This window comes from Sipha flava, unplaced genomic scaffold (assembly GCF_003268045.1).
Source record: "Sipha flava isolate LNK unplaced genomic scaffold, YSA_version1 133_pilon_pilon, whole genome shotgun sequence".
Classification (NCBI taxonomy): domain Eukaryota; kingdom Metazoa; phylum Arthropoda; class Insecta; order Hemiptera; family Aphididae; genus Sipha; species Sipha flava.
The window spans coordinates 1022275-1029294 of record NW_020271759.1 but is presented as its reverse complement, the minus strand read 5'-3'; positions in this window follow the sequence as shown (position 1 = coordinate 1029294).

Genomic DNA, 7020 nt, shown 5'->3' with positions numbered 1-7020 from the left:
CACTATATTCATTTCGAAAAACAACGCAGCTGTACAAACAACCAAAATATTTAGAACCCCTGGTTTACACGAAAACGGTCACTAGGGCGCGTAACCGTCAAGCTTCTAGTTTCGCTGGCCGTACTATAGTAGATTTATGGCTAATGTATAGCTATATATATATATATATATATATATTTTATCGTATGATATTGTGATTCGTTAAAAGTAGATATGTACGGTCGTTGGACGTTGACGGATAGCGACGCCGCGCCATTCCGAGTACTGACTTACTGCCGAATTGACTGTTGTTCGACTTTATTTTTTGCGTCTTGTAAGTTGTAACTGTGAAGTTTTAAGACAATATGAGTAATACTCAAAAACAAAAAAAAACTTTATTTTCTTATTTTAGTACAAATAAAAAAATTTGTTTGGAAAATGATGAGGTAATTATAAAGATTAATTCTTATTTTGCCTTGATCCACACTAACCTCAATAGGTAACAAGTTAGGGGATTTTAAAAATGTATACTATGTACGAATTTATGGGTGTTAGGATGTATTATTATATATTTCATCCCCCCCCTAGCAAAATTCCTAAATACGCCACTGCACTCAACAGAAATATTTAAAATTGTAGACTAAATATATGTTATTTTATTGTATTTTTATATTAAATAACTGTTTTATAGTTTATGGTTTACAATAATAATAAATACCTGATATTAGCTTATACAAGATACAACGGAGAAGTAATAAAATCATTTAAAAAAGAGATGATTTGACGGTATTCGAAATACAGTATGTAGAATACTCGTTATAAGTATTCAAAATACTTTATTGAATACTTTCAAAAAATGTATTTAAAAAGTATTCGAAATACTTAAAAATTATTCTGAATATAGTATTCCGAATATTGTATTCGGAATACTACCCAAGTCTGATAAAATTCAATCGTAGTAGTCAAAAACTATTATAAAAAATTTCTGACCTGGCAATACGTCATTTATGTTCGATTTTTACGTTTGTAATTATACATGGGTGAAGTTGGGTAATTCAGCCAGGGACGTACCGAGGGAAGGAGTTTTGAGTATTCAACCACCACCCAAATTTTAACGAACTTACAATATCGATACAGTTATGGATGTGTGAAATAAGATGGGTATTAAGACACGATGCTATTTATAATTTTAAAGAAATTGACATTCCAATAATTTATGCCTTAGACTTCCAAAAATCAATTAATTCTGAAACTCTCAATAAAATTAATTTAACTCTTTTCAGGAATATTAAATGGCCAATTTTTTATTACTTTAAGTATATCTAATAGAAAAAGTATTCGGTTATACATTACACTACGTAACCACTAAAAATTCCGATGAAACTGCTGCATGTGATCAGGGATAGAGGTAGGGTAGGGTAAGTAGGACATTTGTTCAGAGCCTCACACTTTGAGAATATAACCTGGCCTCGCATTTGCCCCAATTAAAGACACTCAAAAGTAAAATCAAATACAAAAAACGTGAACTAAAAATATCAATAAATTATATTTTTCTATTGGTATTAATATTAAATTTTAACCTGTTACATATTATATGTTATTGCAAAGTAAAAATCATTTTTTTATAGTTGTTTATTAATAGGTGCGGATCCAGGGGGTGGTAGGGGCGACCCCCCCCCCTTTGGCTGTATTAAAATGTGTTAATTTAATTTGATGTACTATTAAATTGCATTATCTTGTGTAACCTTCTAATGTATTATTATTATGAATAGTAGATAAGAACAACATTATTGTGACCGCATGATCGACGACAACCGTTAGACGGCCATCCCCAGCCGATTCGTAGAGTATACTTATTTATAATCCACCCCTCCCGTTATGGTAGGCTAGATTCGGGCCTGTGTATTAAACTTTGTAATTATGAGTTGATAAGTTGATAACTATTTGTGTCGCTGCGTAACCGACAAGAAAAACGCACATTGATCAACTGGTTGCCGCCGCCTGTTGCAGCCCGCATTGTCAATACCATATACCTCATTTACATTCAGCCCATTTTCGTGGCAGTGAGCAGGGAAGTGGGCAGCACGAGTATGTGAACATGTAACTCGCGCTGCCCGTCGCTCCCGTTAGGAGCGGTAAATTGAGCAGTGCGAGTAGCAGGTTAACCGACAGCGTGATATTAGCACACATTAACAGGGCAAAGTAGACGCTCACTACCTACGACGCTGCCACTGAAGTATTTTTACAATGAAATACAGCAGCGCGAGGAACAGCGGCAATGGCTGAATGTAAATGGGGTATAGAGCAGTGGTCGGCAACCCGTGGGCCGTGGGCCGCATGTGGCCCGTGAAGCAATTTTTTATGGTCCGCACAACGGTGGTTAATTTTTGTTCAGTAAAATTGTTCATACAATTTTCAATACTATTCAATTCTTTTTTCTTAATAAATAAAATCTAATATAATGGTTAATAGTTGATGTTTATTCTATATAGTTATATAGTCAGTTTAGACCCGGTTTTTCAATCACATTTACTCGTCAGATAACTTGAGTTATCTGACAGATAAGAAAAAATTGATAAATTTCAGTTTTTCAATGTCGGGATGGACCTTATTCGATGGATATTGTTACGGATAAGTTATCCGTTACTTATTGTATCAAATAAATCTTATTCGACGGATAATTAACAGCTGATAACATAAAAATGGTTAGTTATCATAATTTTTCATATTATTTTAAATATATATGTGTATATATACACAATTTCAATTTCAATATACATGTATTTATTTGAAGAGGATGATTATAAAACAATTAAATATTTGAACTATTGACGTCGTCTGTACTCTGTATACGAAAGAATAAAACGGCCGTAACACGTTTGGGTACAGTAGACCCTAAACGCAACACGTTTGGGTACAAATGAATACACCGTTTGGGTACACCATATCTCTAAAAAAATAACACGTTTGGGTACATAGGACATAGGTATTAATATAACATTTAGAAACACCTAGAAAAATAATACTTTAATATTTAATCATTAATTTTAAATTTTTAGAGCCTATTAGCGTTATCCAGGAGACACCACGAGGAGGTTGGCTCTATTTAGTCTCCCAAAAATATTTTAGTATAATGTTTAATTACTTGTCATAATTTTTAAATTATTATTTGTTATATTATATACTATTATACCATTATTATTTATTTATTAAGTCTTTGTATATTATATATTATTATATTATTATTATATATTTTATAATTATATAATGTTTTTACCATTTTTATAATATTGGACCAATTAGGGATAAATATTTTGCAACATCTTTATCGACTTTGTATTCCTCAAATTTGTTTAATACATATGTAATATTATCCATGTCTTCTTTTCTTTTTTTGTTTTGTACATTTCGTTTAATGCTACCTATTTTTAAGTACGATTCTTCTTGAATTTCTAATAAAATATTTATTATTGCAAAACAGTTAGGATGGCAAGTATAAAATTGACTGTTAAAATCTCTATGAAAAGCTTCAGGTCCGTTTGTTGTCCTAGGATCCATAGATGGCTCACCTGCCCAAAAATGAGGTGGAAATAAACTATTTTCATCAATAAACGTGCCTACAATATAATCCGTAAAATGTTCAACATTGGGTGGTGCATTGGCCATGAGAGATATAAAACCATCATTTACTTCATTAGAAGGTAAATAACTTAGACCGAAAAAACTTTGAAGCCACTGGTATATAACTGTTTTTCCTGCATAGTGTTTATTTAATTCTTTGTCATTTTTAATACGACGAAACCAGGCTTGACTTAAGTGAAAACGACAACCTACCACTTGACAATTTTCGAAAACTTCCAATACTGCGTTGTGAGCAGCTTTTTCAAAGTCTAAATGTATCATTTTCAATTGCAATTGTTGTCCGTGAAATTTAAAATATAACTCTTTTATTTTCAACCAAACGCTAGTATACGATTTTTGTGTTTTGGAGTCCATAAAAACAAATATAATTGGCACATAAAATCCATTAAAATATACATGTATTGTATACATTTGAAAAAAATATTTTGGTGCATACGAAAAAGTTCCATCAGCAAAAACATGCTTTGAACTATTTAAAAGAGACATATTAGTAGCATTTGTAAAAATAGGTACACTACTTTCCGAATCCATGAAACAAAATGGTTCATTATTTGAAACGAAATCTTTTTTATTTTTAAAAATCATAGCTTTTGCTTCGAATAAAGATTTTGGTATTTTAGGAAATATTTTTCGTCTAGCTTCGTACATACTTTTCCTGAATAACCTGACGTCAGAATGACTTAGATTCTCTGATTTGGGGCAATTGCGTAGTTCTTGTCGTATAAGTTTATTTGGCTTCACGTTAAGATCAGTAGTTGCTTTGCGCTTTAAAACTGACATCACTGTTTGTTTAGTGATGGTTTCTTCAACTAATTCATCATGTCTATGTTCACCATTTATTGAAATTACCGTTTTTAAATTGGATATTAATTTAGCAGTGACAGTGCATTTACGATTCGTGCAACGAAAAACTTTAGTTGTATCATTGTTTTCTCTAAACTCACTAAATTTATAACTGTTAATCGCAACACACTTTTTCCCATGTCGGGTTTCAAAAACATCGGAAATGTTCACGTCCATAATTACAAAGAATAAAATAATCTTGCCGTTTGAAAATCCAAATCGGAACTGAACATTGAAACGTTGAAACATTTACTCATAAACCATAATATCTTATAAAGATAGTTAATCTTTTTTTTCGTGATAATTACAAAGAATAAAATAATCTTGCCGATTGAAAATCCAAATCGGAACTGAACATTGAAACATTTACTCTTAAACCATATCTTATAAAGATAGTTAATCTTTTTTTTCGTGATAACCTATTGGCCATAATATTAGTGTATGTACCCAAACGTGCTATGTGTTTGTGTACCCAAACGTGTTCCAAATTTACAGGTAAAAATAATGTAATGTACCCAAACGTGCTTCGCCCAATAAAACATATGCTGGCGTGAGATGACCATGACTTTAGGATGAGATTCAGACTTGGAAAAAATGTTGTTCGTAATTTATTAGTTAACACTTTATTTTCTATTGCGTGACGGTTTTTTAGATCATTTTTCAATAAAAGTTCTTTTTCATAAAATGTGAAATTTGTTTGTTTTTTTGGATATGTTTTTTTTGAGACATGTTGAAAAAAGAAGTGAATATAACTTATATCGAGCGAGAGTCAACACTCAACACGCAACAAAATTAATAATTATTGATTAGTAATTACATACAGTATTACAATAAATAATAATGTGTCAATATCACCGAACGATTCCTTATCAATGTCATCATTGACCAATCATAATCAAATAAATGTGTGAAACTTGTTCCATAATGAACAGTAACTACCTTCTATTAGTATAATTTTATTGCCGAAAACTTTATCTGTCAGATAGCTATCTGGAGAATAAAATTACATTGAAAAACCGGAATCACTTTATTTGTAAGATTATCCGCCAGATAAATTTATCCGACAGATACGTATCTAGCGAATAATTGGATGAATGAAAAACCGGGCCAATACAATCTATAAAATTGTTATTATTATCTAATCGGAATCGAAGATAATGATGGCTGCACTACTCAGTTATAGGATAAATTAAATATACTTACATATATTTAAAAATTAAAACTTTAAATATATTTAATCTATGTATTTAACACATATGTATTTAATATATTTATTTAATCTATGGTCATAGTTACTTTGCGTTTGTAGCAATTAGTATTACACCGTGTCCTATGTGAATCCGGTGAGTGCGGCAATCGCATTGCGGTGCGTGCGATGCGGCGACCAAAATAAACAAACCTGCGGTAACATTTCAGCGTTTCCAATGTACCGCCGCTATCGCCGCACGTGCGGGCGATCGAATTCGTTCGCACGCACCGGATAATTTGAAAAACAAACCATTTTGTTTTTGTCGCCCGCACATAGCTGCGTTTAGTGCGCTTGTACTATTTAATATGGAAAGTTGTGAACTTTTGATATCCGAAGCGCGAACGCGAAGTGCATTATGGAACAAGCTCAACAACAAGTACAGGGATAGATTATTTTGTAATAAAGAATGGAGTGTAGTTACTAAAAAAACTCATTTGGATAGTAAGCGTAAAAAAATAATAAATAAATAAATTATAAAATATGAATTATATAACATAATATAACTATTTATAAATAATTATTTAATATATGCATTATATCGTGCATGGGTATATATTATTATTTGATTTATTATTATAGCATTATAAACCCCTAGATTAGCGAATAGCAATAAAACCCGTAAATATGCAAAAATAAATAGCAAAATTAAATTTTGTGTACGATGTCTAAGTAATTTGAATCATATTAAACTCATAATAAGTCGCATCAACGCCAATATTAAATGTAAAAAATTTTTAAAACCGTCCACGCGTATTTTATTCAAGTATGTATCGCCGTGCGTTGCGATGTCGGACTCACATTTGCCACAAGTGCGGCGTTCAAAAAACGTCCGATGCGTCCGATTCGAATTCGTTCGCATCGGACGCACTCGCCGGATTCACATAGGACACAGCATTACACCGTGATTACGCCCGTACGTGTGACTGTTTGCGTTTGTAATAGTTTCATTTTACAAGTAAATCCAAACATTACGGCAACTAAAAAAAGAAACATTTGTGATGAACATCGTTTATTTAATAACTCTTGGGTTGATTTATATTTTTTCGTCGAAAACAAAGGTAAGCCATTATGTTTAATTTGTCAAAAAATTAATTTTTTTCTTAAAAGCAATTTTTTCCTGTAACATTCGTATTTTTTACACTCATATTTCTATATAAAATAATCAAATATAATAGTAATACAATTATTAGTATATGTCATATGTAAAAATGTTTTTTTAATGTGGCCCTTGATAAACATCTAAAAAAAAAATATGGTCCGCGTGGTTCAAAAGGAGGCCGACCCCTGCCATAGAGTAATATTACTCT